The sequence below is a fragment of the Asparagus officinalis genome, chromosome 6 (assembly GCF_001876935.1).
Source record: "Asparagus officinalis chromosome 6, Aspof.V1, whole genome shotgun sequence".
NCBI lineage: Eukaryota > Viridiplantae > Streptophyta > Magnoliopsida > Asparagales > Asparagaceae > Asparagus > Asparagus officinalis.
The window spans coordinates 1,387,719-1,403,223 of record NC_033799.1 but is presented as its reverse complement, the minus strand read 5'-3'; the positions used below and the strand labels follow the sequence as shown (position 1 = coordinate 1,403,223).

General features: G+C 34.8%; 1 long non-coding RNA gene across 2 annotated transcripts; it reads right to left on the bottom strand.

Moving 5' to 3' along the window:
- Positions 2,114-6,742, bottom strand: LOC109844234. Of its 2 annotated transcripts, none has more exons than XR_002247915.1 (3): positions 6,585-6,742; positions 6,282-6,476; positions 2,114-5,699 (listed from the first exon to the last, which is right to left on the bottom strand). It is a non-coding gene; the product is annotated as an uncharacterized LOC109844234 (long non-coding RNA). The 2 variants fall into 2 exon arrangements; XR_002247916.1 differs by having other exon boundaries at positions 6,282-6,479; positions 6,585-6,740.

Here is a 15,505-nt window from a genome sequence, read left to right as displayed (position 1 = left end):
AGCGGCGGCGGCCGGTGACGACTGTTGGCCGACAAGTGGTTGGTGGTGGGGAGAGGCAACAGGCGAGAGTAAGGTTTAATTGGTTGGGTGTGTATCATATGCTAACTTTCAAAATGGTGTTTTAAAAACGCTTTCGGAAAATAAACGCCATGACATGATGTTTTTTAAAAACACAACAAAAAAACACTTTGGTTACCAAATGCTCCCTTAATAAACAAACATTCCCAATACTCATACTTCTAACTCCTAAAAAAAAGACAACACATTGAAACACTTCCTTAATAAGCACTAATAATAAAGGCTTTAAATCAGTGGCTGGGAGGGAAAATAGGAGCCTGGGAGAGGGGGCGGGAGCATTAACCTTGGATAGATTTAATCTCGACATTGGTGATAAGTAGGCCCAGAGCAATAATTGCTCCCCACGCCACAGCAGTAAAGACAGTCATGGGGATTTTGAAAAGCTCCAGGATAACTAAAAGTACAACCGATAGGAAGAAGATCCAGTTTGCAACGACAACCCAAAGATTAGGGGTTCTGCTACCTGTCCAGTTTGCCAACATAATGGTAGTTGTAAAAACAAAAAAAGCATAGAGCAACACCCTCATGGTTTTTAGCCTTTGCCAAACACAAAAATACTATAAGAAAAAATCTAAAGTTGAAAGGAAAAACAAATTTAAAAAGAAAAATAACTAAACTTGTCGTTGGCCCCGGCGTCTCCACCGGCGCCGACGTTACTAGGAGGAGTGTTGCTACCTTCAGCAGACTTCAAACATGGCCAACATCCCTTCACATTCAGACAAAAATATAAATATATACAATGGAGATAAAAAAAATCTCCTTGGGCAATATATATGTTGTATGTACTATTCACCCCTAGCTAATTTTATCACTTAATCATACATGTTTCGGATATATACTAATCAATCATATATTCGTCAGAATACGTAGCTATGAGTACACATCAAACAATAGGAAACACAACCCATATCAAATAGGAGATGCACACATTTAGCAATGCATAGCTACACGATGGAATTTCAGATATAATTTTTATCAAAAATATGAAGAAAATTAAAATAGATAGATTCTTAACGGATTATGATAGGGAAAAAATAAAAGAATAAAAGCAGTGATCACATGCTCTTATTGTTGAAAGAACATGATAAAATAAGATTCCTTATTTTGTATTTATAAATGTTGTTCTCTTTTTTTTATATAGCATTAAGAAAAATTAGAAAATGCATGAAAGATCAAGAAGATGAGCAAGGGAAAATAAAGAAACGACTCTCGGTTTTCTTCAAGTAATTAAATATCACACAAAAAGTCAAACAAGAATATGTTATTCTCTTTTTTCACTTAGAATTTGCGTATTAAAAATATTATATGAGAATAAGCTCTTTTTTAGAAAATAAAAAGGTTTAAAACTTAATTTTAGAACAAAAGCAAGCAAATATTCAAACTCTGTGACTTTCACCGTTCCTTCTACTGGGAATCAAACTCTGGATATTCCAAAACAAGTAAAAGAAGGCCCCTCACCAGAGCAGTCCCACCCCCAAAAGGTTTTCTTCTTCTCTTTTAAGTTTATATATATAAGTATATGTATATTTATGTTTCTATCTGATATGTGAAGGGATGTTGGCCATGTTGGAACTCTGGTGACAACCCCCTCCTCCCATCCCCTCACCAGACCAGTCCCATCGCGGTGGCCCCTCACCAGACCAATCCTACCCTGAGCTCGACGAATCACAGGTGTCGGTGGTTGGCGTATCACAGGTGCGGGGCGATAATGCCCTGGCCGCTAGAAAACCTTGCTCCTGGGCAACGTCGGATGTTGGCCATAGTGCAAGCCTGCTGAAGGCGTCAACCCTCCTCATGGCAACGCTGGATGTTGGCCATGTTCGCAAGCCTGCTGAAGGTGGCCAACCCTCCTGGCAACCAAAACAATAACCCAGTTTTCTACTTCTCTTTTTTAAGTTTATATATATATATATATATGTATTATATATATATATATATATATATATATATATATATATATATATATATATATATATATATATATATATATATATATATATCTAATATATAATATATATATATATATATAAGCAAATTAATATATTTTTTGCATGTTTATTTATACCTTGAAATTTTAAATACGGACGTGTATTTTATATTATGATTCTTTTACTTATTTTAGAATAACCAGAGTTTGATTCCCAGTAGAAGGAACAGTGAAAGTCACAGAGTTTGAATATTTGCTTGCTTTTGTTCTAAAATTAAGTTTTAAACCTTTTTATTTTCTAAAAAAGAGCTTATTCTCATATAATATTATTAATACACAACTTCTAAGTGAAAAAAGAGAATAACATATTCTTGTTTAACTTTTTGTGTGATATTTAAGTACTTGAAAAAAACCGAGTCGTTTCTTTATTTTCACGTGCTCATCTTCTTGATCTTTCATGCATTTTCTAATTTTTCTTAATGCTATATAAAAAAAGAGAATAACATAAAATATTTCCAAAATAAGGAAGCTAATTTTATCATGTTCTCTCAACAATAGGAGCATGTGATCACTACTTTTATTCTTCTATTTTTTCCCTATCATAATCCGTTAAGAATCTATCTATTTTAATTTTCTTAAAATTTTTGATAAGAATTATATCTGAAATTCCATCGTGTAGCTATGCATCGCTAAATGTGTGCATCTCCTATTTGATAAGGGTTGTTTCCTATTGTTTGACGTGAACTCATAGCTACGTATTCTGATGAATATATGATTGATTAGTATATATCTGAAACATGTATGATTAAGTGATAAAATTAGCTAGGGGTGAATAGTACATACAACGTATATATTGCCCAAGGAGATTTTTTTATCTCCATTGTATATATTTATGTTTTTGTCTGCATGTGAAGGGATGTTGGCCATGTTTGAAGTCTGCTGAAGGTGGCAACCCTCCTAAAAAAGGTCGGCGCCGACGGAAACGCCAAGGCCCACGACAAGGTTAGTTATTTTTTTTTTAAATTTGTTTTTCCTTTCAAGTTGAGATTTTTTCTTATAGTATTTTTGTGTTTGGCAGAGGCTAAAAACCATGAGGGTGTTGCTCTATGTTTTTTTTTTGTTTTTAAAACTGCTATTATGTTGGCAAACTGGATAGGTAGCAGAACCCCCAATCTTTGGGTTGTCGTTGCAAACTGGATCTTCCTATCGGTTGTACTTTTAGTTATCCTGGAGCTTTTCAAAATCCCCATGGTCGTAATGACTGTCTTTACTGTTGTGGCGGGGGGAGGAATTGTTGCTCTCGGCCTATTTATCATCAGTGTCGAAATAAAAGCTTTCCAAGGGTAATAATGCTCCCGCTCCCGCTCCCTCCCAGGCTCCCATTTTCCCACCCAGCGACTAATTTACATCCTTTATTATTTTGGCTTATTAAGAAAGTGTTTCAATGTGTTTTCTTTTTTTTAGAGTTAGAAACATTAGTATTGGAAATGTTTGTTTATTAAGGAAGCGTTTGGTAACCAAAGTGTTTTTTTTTTGTGTTTTTTAAAAAACATCATGTCATGGCGTTTATTTTTCAAAACCGTTTTCAAAACACCATTTTGAAAGTTAGCATATGATACACAACCAACCAATTAAACCTTACTCTCATCCGTTGCCTCTCCCCACCACCAACTGCTAAAACACAACTCTTTACCATTTCCAATTCTTCCGATGAGAACCCAAGCAATTACAGCTAGAGATTCTTATCATAAAGCATGTGGTCTATGGAGCAATATCTACATGCTTGATACTGAAACAAAACATAATTTCTCTTTAAAAAGCTTAACAACATCAGTTTGTTAGTTCTTCACTTGATCATTGAGGAAAACAGCTAAAAAACTTAAAATATTAATTCTTCTTGTGCACTATTTTTATTAGTTAGGGGTGTTTCCAAAGCTCTCCAACGAAGTTCAATTAATATTCAAAGCTATAATATTTTAATAAAGAATTGTGCTTTGTATGCGGTTGATTGGTTATATCCAAATTTAATCAAACCACATAAAACGACAAATTTCTTTGTGAAAATATGGTACATATGTAACAACTTTAACACTTGTTCAAACCACATAAAACGACAAATTTCTTTGTGAAAATATGGTACTTATGTAACAGCTTTAACACTTGTTCTAATCTTCATCAAGCGCCCATTTTTCATTCATTTTTGCAGAGCTATAGTTTTAGAATTGGTTATTGGCTCATTAGTAATAAGTTTGTTTAGCATGCATTTAACAATCAAGAAGCTGCATATTTTGTCGGATACAAAATTTAGATAGCATTGCTTCTTAGTCATACTAAACAAAGAGTCTATTCAGTTTAATCTACAAGGAAAAACGAAGACCATAATTTCAGTCATAATTGTCTATAGGTTTAGACTTTTGTGCATCTCCACGATATAAAAACTAAACTTTACCGCTAACTCTATGTATTTCTTTCAAGTCAAGTAATACATAAAATATTTGATTAGCTCCGGAAAAAAACTTGCATTTTTGTTATTCTTATGACCGGAACATAAAATTTTCAACCAATGAAAAGATACATAGTAATCCTTCACTTGCAAATGCCAGTCAAATTTGAAATAATTCAAAACAATAATTTGCTTGAAGAAAATTAAAGCAGACTGTGATTATTTGCATTGCAGACTATTTTTGTACCCTAATCAAACATCAAATAACTATTCAGCAAGCACTGCCTCAAACAAAACCCAAGTTAGATGGTTGGTTGAAGTAGATTAATATTCTTCAAGAGTCAGCAACATGGTTAATGAATGAACCTTGCCTTTGTTTAGGTGCATACAAATTAAATTTCAACAAGTAATACCAATTGTTTAGGTACATAAAAGATGAAGTCTTGAATGAAACTCACAATGTCAGTTGCTAGAGTATAATATTATAGACCTCAAGTCTCATGACAATTCCGTAGTATGCAATATATTTAAACATGAATTCAAGGGGAAAAAGAAGAAATTAAGCAATCAGGTCTCTAGGTTAATTGCATTCGTCTTATGCAATATATTTAAACTTTATATTCCCCCACAAATTAGAACAACAAAAAACACATGGAACATGAAATAGAAATAAAATTTGCTCATATAGAAAAGTTCAAACAAAATAGCTGAAAATAGTGTACAATTTTGTACTTGGAAAAGTAGTCCATCACGACCGGTAAATAAACGTAGGAATTTTGGGGCCCAAGGCGAGATATTAGATGAGGCCTAAGTGATACAGCTCATAATAGATTTTATCTCATTCTTCTTACCTTTTGAGCTGCAAAATTACTAATTAAAGTTTTATATTTAATATTTTCTAACATATTATTTTCGATAGATAATATTACTAAACCATTCAATCTATATTGTAACATGATCAATCTTAAATAATATTTTAATAATTTTAATTTTGAAAAACTTCTTTCAGCGAAAGCAACTGCTACGGGTATAATCAATTATACACGATAAGCAATAAAAAACTTTCAATGTATATCTACAAGACTACAATATCTCTAATTAAGCATAAAATTAATATGAATAAATGATAACGAAAATTAAATAGCTTTAGTTAGAATGATAGAACCGTTGAGGTTGACGTTTGGTGGCGTCGTGGCGGCGAGAGAAGCGGGATCGGAGGCGGCTGGCGGTGGGAGCGGAGACGGCTGGAGCCTGCCAAGCATAAAGGATAATATCAGAAATCAATAACAAGGTAGTTTATCCCATCAGGCCTTAAAAAGTGAATAAAACAACTAAAGAAATATAAAGTAAATAGAACAAATTTTACCATATTTTCTGATCTATGGAAAATCAATACCTTCGTACTCTTTGAAACGTAAAAATACCATATGCCTCCCATTAAAAATAAACATTATAAAAGACAAAACTTTATGAACCGTTCACACTTCACAACCATAAAGCCCTATTAATCTTCTAAAATTCCCAATTATTACAAAGCAGAATCAAACAGATCGCTAACAATTCGATTTTAATATATACATCGTGAATTACATCAACAGATGAAAAAAGAACAAATATTTTTGTGCATAAATACTTGAACTTTCTATTAAAATACCCAAAAAAAATCAAACAATAGACATGACCAGATCTAGAACCAACGATAAATAGAAAATTAAAGCATCAACCAAATCCAAATCGCATGCCATCATCCCTACAACAATCAAACATCAAAGGAACAGAACCCCAACCTAATTAACAAAAAAAATTGAAAAATAGATCGAGAAGAAAACTCACAAACAATAAATTAGTTGAATTTGAGCAGGGAGCAAGAATCTGAACCCTTCCTTTTCCTCGGCGGATCAAAGAGCGAAGTAGAGAAGAAGAATCGGGTGGAGAGAAAAGCTTCAAGGACCATGAATTGAGGCGCTCGATCGAGGCTGTCTCTTCTAGCTAGCTCTTGGAACTGTGCAGCTGGAGATGCTAGCTGTGCTGCTGATTTATAATCGAAGATTAAGTCACAGTACTGTTTATCATCAAGAGATGGATATGGTAAAAAAAAAAAAGTTCATGATGAAAATAAAGATTCCCACACCGGACCTTCTTACAAAATCAAAGGCTGCTGCCCGAGTACAGAGCCACAGTCTGTCGCCGAGGCACGAGCTAGCGACAGTCTATGGTCGATAGGGGGTACTGTAGCAGGTGCGTGTAAAGACAAGCAGGGAGTACTGTCACGAGTCAAGCAGGGAGTACTGTAGCAGGTGCGTGTAAAGACTTTCTCTGTGCTACATTTTTTTAACAGTTGGTTCATTTTACTAATGAGACAATTGCTTATAACCACTCTTCTCACTTCTTATCGTCCTACAACCATATTTTAAATATTTTGCAAGATACGAAGGATGATATCGAATCTTGATAACATCACAACAAGTGGTCCGCAAAAACCAAAAGTATCTCCTCAGGTGAAAAAAAGCATCTCACGACAAAAAAATAAAATAAAGGAAGACAGAAAAAGAAAAGAAATCGCCCCTTTTACTTCCCCAGTACCGTCAGAGAGATCCCATCCTCGGAAAACTGGTCTTCTTCTTTCCCCTTCCATTCTCCCAAAACACGAAACAGCGTTACCCCACCCAAAATCACTCACGTGGCAGCACTGGACGGGATTCGAGGCTTTAAAGCGCCGGGCCCCACATCTCGATTATTTCCCGCCTTGTACAAGCAATCGATTCCTCCACGTGTCCACCCCATCCACCGTTCCCACATCTCGATTATTTCCCGCCTTGTACAAGCAATCGATTCCTCCACGTGTCCACCCCATCCACCGTTCGTTTCTCCTCATCAAAATCCTCGTTGTACAAGCAATCGATTCCTCCACGTGTCCACCCCATCCACCGTTCGTTTCTCCTCATCAAAATCCTCGTAGGGGTGTGTTTGATCCAAATCTTATAATTTTAGGATATGAATTTCATCATAGGATTTAAAATCCATAGTTTTTTTAAATATGGATTGAAATTCTAAAATGCTATTTGTTTCATCAATATTTTAGGATATGTAATACTATAATTTGTAATATTTTATTTTTTCAAACTCAAATTGTAGCATTATAAATTTTAGAATTTGAAATCTATAGTTAGAGCAAACAAACTTTAGGATTACCAAAATAATGATTGGTGAATATAAGGGCATTTGATGAGCTTACCTCCCACAAAATAAATAAATATAATTGTATTCAATTGGGGTAATCATAACTATTCAAATTTATACTCCAACGGCTATAAACAGTCATAAACTAACCTGAGACAATGTAAATAAAAAATATAAAAATAAATGATAATATAGAGGCTCAAAAAATAGCCATTTTTTTCAACACCTATATAATGAAATTGCATTGTAGATTGCATTCAAAAAATGGACTACCTCATCTAAAAACTGCAAAAATAATATAGACTACATTTTCATTAATGAATGCCTCTTGTAAACAGTAAAATGCAATTGTAGTTGTCATTATCAATATGTGACCAATAATCATAGTTAAATCCGAAAAACTCAAGAAACCCACTTTTCATCCAAGAATTTCAAATCCAAGATCACTAGCTCAAAAATGACTTGAAAAAACACCCCCAAATGAATTTTGCAACATTTTAATAGCTTGTAACAAACCCGCAAGCAGCTCATATTAGCAGCAAACCCATAAAGCTCAAAAACAAGCTCAATCTCAAACTCAAATAACCAAGGCGCGGACAAGCAACCAAGCTCAAACTTGCAAACCACAAGCTCAAAGCTGCCACAAACCTGCAAAATCCATCAAAAACAAGCAACCAAACTCGTTGACAAACTGAAACTAAAACAACCAGCATAGTAATAGGTTCCCACAAACCCACAAGCTCACAAGCCATAAAAAACAAGCTCAAAACAAATTCAAACTCAAATAACCAAGGCTCGAAAAGCAACCAAGCTCAAACTCACAAAACCACAAACTCAAATGCACGCGACCTCATTCTAACACAAACTCTCATTATAGCCATTGAACACACGACTTATGTGCCTAGCTCTATAATCTATATATATTCTCTTTTGTTTTCTACCTTAGGGTGATAAGTGGTTGATTTCATTCTACTACGTATCCTCATTAAACAAGCAAACACACAAATCACCACAGAGACAGTAGCATTAGAAGCCATCCTTATTAACATCTCTTCATTGATGTCGTCCATCTACATTGTTTAAAAAAGAAATTTCCTGTAAAAAAAAATGATACATTGTCTTGTATTCACTAAAATTCTAGTTAAAGTGGAATAATTTTGTGAATTGGGACATTTTCATGCAAAATGGGATAATTGTTAAAGTGGAATAATGTTTCGCTAGTGGGATATTTTAGTGGGATAACTAGGAACAATTTTGTGAAGCGGGATATTTTGATAAAATAACGTGGGATAAATTTTTATAATCATGAAGTATATATTTATGCATTTTAAAGATATAAATACTATTTATGTATTTTAAACCTACTATTATTGATTGATAATTGCTTATAAGAATGTTCTTTACTATTAAATAACTTTTGGTTAGACTATAAGATATTGACAATTATTATTATTATGATGGTCTAATGATGGTGATAACCATAATAGGAAATATGTAAAGAAAAAAAAGAAAAATAAAAAATAACAAAATAAATATGAGTTCTAGTTTTTTACCACCTAGTTCCAAGCTAAAACTTGGAATAATTTGAGAGACTAGAACTCTCATTTGTGTATAGAAAAATAAAAAAAAATGGGATAATTTTGTACCATTATCCTAATTCTAGTTTTGTTAAAGTTCTACTTGACTAACACTGTAAAATTTTATTCTAGTTTTAGTTCTATGTGACTAACACCTTAAAATTTTGTTCTAGGTTTAGTTCTATGTGACTAATACCTTAAAATTTTATCCCACGGATTATCCCAGTTCTAATTTAAAGTTCTAGGTGACTAACCCCCCCTAAGATAAATATTAGAATGATAATACAAAGATAAAAATCTAATTGTTTCTTAATGAAACATTTTATAGAATTGAGTTTGGTCCACAAAGATCAACTAAGTACTTAACTCAAAAATTCAAGGAGTTAAGTAATCAACAATGTTCAAGTGCTCGGATGCAGATAAACTTTTTATAGAACTGAAGGGATGAACTAATGAAACTAGGAGCAAATTAAAATCGTAAAATAGTATACGAAATTCAAACTAATCTTACAAGTGCGCAGATAATGAACATGAACTCAAAATCAATTTCGCAGACTAATCAATGGAACGAGAATTCAATCTAATATTACAAGTCCGCAGATAAGAATATCCCAGTTATTTTCAAGCAATGAAACGAGAACAATTTAGTCCCCAAATCCAAATCAATTTCATAGACTAATAATTGTGCAGAACCAATTTCACCAAACCCAAATCAATTTCACATATAACCCCCAAATGAATTACACATAAACCCCAAATCATTTTCACCAAAAACCAAGAAACCCTAATTTGCAAAGAAAGGGAACAAGATTTACCTACCAAGGAGGAGGCGTAGTTCGGTCGGAGAGAAGTTTGGTTGAAATAACAGAAACCCCATATCAATTTTACCCAAAATGTTAGGGAGAGTTGAAAAGAGGCAGGGCGGTGGAGTTAGGAGTTGGGGACGCTGAGGAGGAGGCGAAGCCCGGTGAGGTTGAGACGGAGAGTGGGGGTGGGGGGTGGGGGAGTTGTAGAGGCAGAGAGGAGAGAACGAGATCTAGGGTTTCCACGCGGAAAATAAAATGGTAGATAAAAGAGGAGGGAGACGAAAGTGGTGACCCTTGGAAACTAATTTCAGGATATTAGTGTAAAAGCCTGATGAGCTGGACACGGGTTAAGAGAGATCTAGCCTAAATCCTCTCTCAAAGAGGGGATTTCACAAATGCAATAATATATTAGTTATTATTATTTGGGTATTCAATATCCCAAAATTTATTTTGAATCAATCAAATGTTATGGAGTCCATAAACTCACAAAAAAAATCTCAGTCTTTTATCTTAGAATTTGTAATCTACCTTATATAAAATAAAAAAAATTCTAAATAAACTCTTCGCAATTTTACTCTAAAAAATCGAGAAGCGGTAACCTAATCGTTCCTCGGTCGAGCTCTGAAGATGGGAGCAGTTTGGTGGTGTAGAGTGATCAACCTCCTTTCGATCTCAACGTCGCCTTTGTTCTCGCTGGTTTCGCCTTCGAGGCCTACTCTAGCCCTCCAGTATAATCTTCTTCTTGTTAAAATTACTTGTCTCTAAACCTTGACAAATTTAAATATGTGCTAAATTAATTGGGGTTTCAAACCCAGACTAATTTAGCTATCAAATTGTTAAAAAAATCAACATATTTTTTGGCTAAATACCCATATTGGTATTTTAATTCAACCCCATTTGCCAAGAAGGTATTTTAATTAGGGAAATCGGCGTTAAGACATTTTAATTGATTAAAATTACCAATTAGGTCATTTTTCTCGTCGACGAAAACTTTTCCGACGAGAACTCGTCACGTGCGTTGCACGCGGTGGCTTAATCTGTGTTTAAGCTGCTGATGTGGCACTGTCTTCGATTTAAACGGACTAGGAAACGCATTCACAAAAATCGACCAAGAAACGGCAAAATGCAAGCAAATGGAACAAGACTCGTCTCGTTCCTCTTCATCCTCCTTCACTCCCCGTTCCTTGCTCGAATTGGGGAAAATCGATCCGATCAACGATCTAAACCTTTCTTCTTCTCATCCGAGGCATCGATAGCCATCCTCCCCATGGATCCACTGGATCTAGCGAAGAAATTGAAATCCCTCGGCTCGAACCTCGAATCCTTCGACCAATGGGACTCGAGATCTTTAGAGAATCGAATGAATGCTCGAACCTCGAATCCTTCGACCAATGGGACTCGAGATCTTTAGAGAATCGAATGAATCCTGACTCGAGAGGGGAGATTGCATCTCTTACGGATTGGACGAAGGATTCCATTGGATCGGCGCGCGAAACCATCTGATGGAAATGAAACCCTAGATGATTGCAGAATTTGAGAGAAAAATCGCATGAAATTGATCGTGAAATAAAAACCTAAACAGAACCTGAGCTTGAGAGAGAAGAAATGGCGGAGGGGAAGTGGGAGGAGAGAGAAGTAAAGGGTGAGCTCGAGGGTTTTTTTAGGACCAGAGATGGCCGAATGTTTTATTCTCCCTGCCACGTCATAAAACAGTGCCACATCAGCGGCTTAAACACAGATTAAGCCACCGCGTGCAACGCACGTGACGAGTTCTCGCCGGAAAAGTGGTCGCCGATGAGAAAAAAGACCTAATTGGTAATTTTAATCAATTAAAATGCCTTAACGTCGATTTTCCTAATTAAAATAACTTCTTGGCAAATGAGGTTGAATTAAAATACCAATATGGGTATTTAGCCCATATTTTTTGGTCAGGATGCCACGTGAACAGAAAGTAAGTCAATTTTTTAATAAAGTTTGAATATGGCCAATTTTTGAGAATAAAATTAGGAATGATTTTATTTAGAAAATTTCTAAATTTTTTTGAAACAAACAACCCGCAGGGTCGCTTGAATCCTCAGAATCATCAGCAACTGATCCCAAAATCTAAAATATCCTCTCCCTCTCTATCTTCTCGAAGCGAAATGTTGCGACCGGCGATCGCCGGTGAGAATGAGGACGGAGATGAGCTGCTGCTTGTGGAGACCGTTGGTAGCCGGGATCCCTCGTGGCGGCTGAACTTCGACGGGTTTCGCCCGGCAGAGGAGCGCAAGGAGAAGCCGCCACGTGGGCTTCAGGATTGCCTCGGAGTGTTTTAGGTACCAAGGTTTTCCTTTTCTTTTATTTGAACTTGGCACTGTCTATTAAAATGGTTTCCCCCCCTTTCAATTTTTTATTCTTAGCGATCGGTGCTCTGGGTTTCAATTGCGAAGAAACCAGATCCTGGGGATTTAGGGTTGTGGTAGTTATATAGGGAAATTAGAGATAGGGTTAAAAGTTGAAGCTTTGATTTAGTTTGGAACTTGGAAGTTAGGTATCGAAGGAAGTTGGGTGTAAAAATTAAATTGAATATGGATTTGACTAGGCTGAATGGCTGATGACTCGATAGGTTTAAATTATTCGTTTTTTCTTCCTCTTTGATAAAAATTAGCCAAAAGTTTTTAAATTAAGTTTAGTGAGTGCGATTACTACAGAAGGAATAATAAGTACAAAGAAATATGTTATTTGCAAAGCAGATGTACTTTTCACCGTGCCTAAAAAATTTAAATAATTGGTACAAGGCCAAATTGCACTTAAATACCCTATTGGCTCATATTAGATGACAATAAAAAAATTCAACATATATTTAGCAGTTAAATTAAGCCGACACGGTTACAAATAAATATTAAGAAAACAATATGTAAGATTAAAATATTTATTAATTATAAGGTGACATAATTTTAGTACGATCTTAACCGTATTTATTTTACCCATGTATATGAATTAATTAGTTTTTTTGTATTATATAATTTTTAATAAACTATATTAATATTCATACAATATTATCCAAACCATTTAAAAGATTGCTGAACTTCAAATTTATAAGCCCAGATTCGTCTCTATAAGTAACTTTTAGTAAAATCCAAAAATTAAAACCTATCTATATAAGAACATAATTAATCTGATAGGTTAAATGACAAACTTTAAATGAAATAATGATATGCAACAAAAATATGCCTTATCATAAGATACTTAAGATTATCATAAATAAATTCCAACTAATGCATTAGGCGTCTAAAAAAGAGGACACAACCTCTTCGCACCAAATACCACCATAATATAAATTACTACTTCAGGGAAAATATGTTCCTATATCTAAAAACATCCCGAAAAATTAAATACTAAAAACTAGATAACTTAGTCTCTCTTTTGTGCGTATAATTGTACACCCAAACAACGCAAACTCATTTCACCTCAAAATGCAAATTACTTTTACCAGAAACATCTTTCTATGAAAAAAAAAAATGAAGAAGTTGTAGCATAGGAACCTCCTTGGAGGCCCAACTCCACAATAAACTAAGATATCAAAGCTTACGTTACGTAGGAGATGTCAAAAAAAAAAAAAACACCTCATACCCATCAGTATAGAGAACCTGGTCCAGAACTAACAACCAAAATAGTTTGAACATAACTAAGAACTTCAACCTTGCAAATTACCTCCTCAATTACCCTAAAAGACTGCTAAAACACAACTCTTTACCATTTCCAATTCTTCCGAAGAGAACCCAACCAATTAAAGCCAGAGATTCTTATCATAAAGCATGTGGTCTATGGAGCAATATCTACATGCTTGATACTGAAACAAAAAACTTAATTTCTCTTTAAGAAGCTGAACAACATCAGTTTGTCAGTTCTTCACTTGATCATTGAGGGAAAACATCTAAAAAACTTAAATATCAGTTCTTCCTGTGCACTAGTTTTATTAGTTAGGGGTGTTTCCAAAGCTCTCCAACTCAATTAATATCCAAAGCTATAATATTTTAATAAAGAACTGTGCTTTTTATGGAGTTGATCAGTTATATCCAAATTCAATCAAACCACATAAAGCGGCAAATTTCTTTGTGAAAATATGGTATGTAACAGCTTTAGCACTTGTTCAAACCACATAAAACGACAAATTTCTTTGTGAAAATATGGTACATATGTAACAGCTTTTAACACTTGTTCTAATCTTCCTCAAGCGTCCATTTTTCATTCACTTTTGCAGAGCTATAGTTTTAGAATTGGTTACTGGCTCATTAGTAATAAGTTTGTTTTAGCATGCATTTAACAATCAAGAAGCTGCATATTTCAAAAACGATCAAGAAGCTGTCGGATACAAAATTTAGATAGCATTGCTTCTTAGTCATACTAAATAAAGAGTCTATTCAGTTTAATCTATAAGGAAAAACGAAGACCATAATTTCAGTCATAACTGTCTATAGGTTTAGACTTTTGTGCTTCTCCACGATATAAAAACTAAACTTTACCGCTAACTCTATGTATTTCTTTCAAGTCAAGTAATACATAAAATATTTGATTAGCTCCGGAAAAAACTTGCATTTTTCTTATTCTTATGACCGGAACATAAAATTTTCAACCAATGAAAAGATACATAGTAATCCTTCACTTGCAAATGCCAGTCAAATTTGAAATAATTCGAAACAATAATTTGCTTGAAGAAAATTAAAGCAGATGGTGATTATTTGCATTGCAAACTATTTTTGTACCCTAATCAAACATCAAATAACTATTCAGCATGCACTGCCTCAATCAAAACCCGAGTTAGATTGTTGGTTGAAGTAGATTAATATTCTTCAAGAGTCAGCAACACGGTTAATGAATGAACCGTGCCTTTGTTTAGGTGCATACAAATTAAATTTCAACAAGTAATTCCAATTGTTTAGGTGCATAAAAGATGAAGTCTTGAAAGAAACTCGCAATGTCGGTTGCTAGAGTATAATATTGTAGACCTCAAGTCTCATGACAATCCCGTAGTTCAATTCCCATCGGCCAAGCGTTTGATATGAATTCAAGGGGAAAGAAGATGAAATTAAGCAATCAGGTTTCTAGGTTAATTGCATTCGTCTTATGCTAATATATTTCAACTTTATTTTTTCCCCACAAATTAGAACAACAAAAAACACATGGAACATGAAATAGAAATAAAATTTGCTCATATAGAAAAGTTCAAACAAAATAGCTGAAAATAGTGTACAGCTTTGTACTTGAAAGTAGTCTATCGTGACAGGTAAATAAAAAGATGACTTCCATATAAACCACCAACCGTCGCATCGTCATCACATGCTTGTTCTCAAACTGAAATACATGCTCCCGATTAGGGGTGGGCGTGGGCCGGGCCGTTTCAGGCCCGTGACCTGACCCACCGGGTTCAAGTTCGCGTCGGGTCCGACCTGGGCCCGCCCGGATCAAAGTGGGCCATGCCTATTTCTCTAATCCCGGGTCTGGATTTAGACCC